Source organism: Babylonia areolata, chromosome 33, assembly GCF_041734735.1.
Source record: "Babylonia areolata isolate BAREFJ2019XMU chromosome 33, ASM4173473v1, whole genome shotgun sequence".
NCBI classification, from domain to species: Eukaryota; Metazoa; Mollusca; class Gastropoda; order Neogastropoda; family Buccinidae; genus Babylonia; species Babylonia areolata.
The window spans coordinates 15324111-15324702 of NC_134908.1; positions in this window are offsets into that span (position 1 = coordinate 15324111).

Sequence of the window (592 nt, forward strand, 5' to 3'; positions counted from 1 at the left end):
GTTTCAGATCCATCAATCTGTGGATGGAAAGGCGTGTTTTGTTGTCATGTAATCGTTCATTTCTATGGATGAGTGGAAGAGTTGTACTGTGTTTTGGTTGTGAAGTTCAAATCTAATTGTGTGTGGTTAAGTAATGACTCAGATCATGGGTGTGTGTAGATGTGCAGTGTGTTGTGTGTGGTTCAAATCAATTGGTGTGTGTAGATGTGCGGTGTGTTGTGTGTGGTTCAAATCAATTGGTGTGTGAATGATCAGTGTGTTGTGCGTAGTTCAAATCCATTGGTGTGTGAATGATCAGTGTGTTATGTGTAGTTCAAATCAATTGGTGTGTGAATGATCAGTGTGTTGTGTGTAGTTCAGATCAATTGGTGTGTGAATGATCAGTCTTGTGTGTGGTTCAAATCAATTGATGTGTGAATGATCAGTGTGTTGTGTGTAGTTCAAACCCATTGGTGTGTTAATGAGCAATGTTTTATGTGTTATTTAGATCCATTTGGCTAGTGAATCAGCAGGTGTTGTTTTGTGCTGGTCAGATCTACTGCTGTGTGTCATGTGTGGTCCAAATCAAAAGAATGAGCAGTGGGTTGCTTTG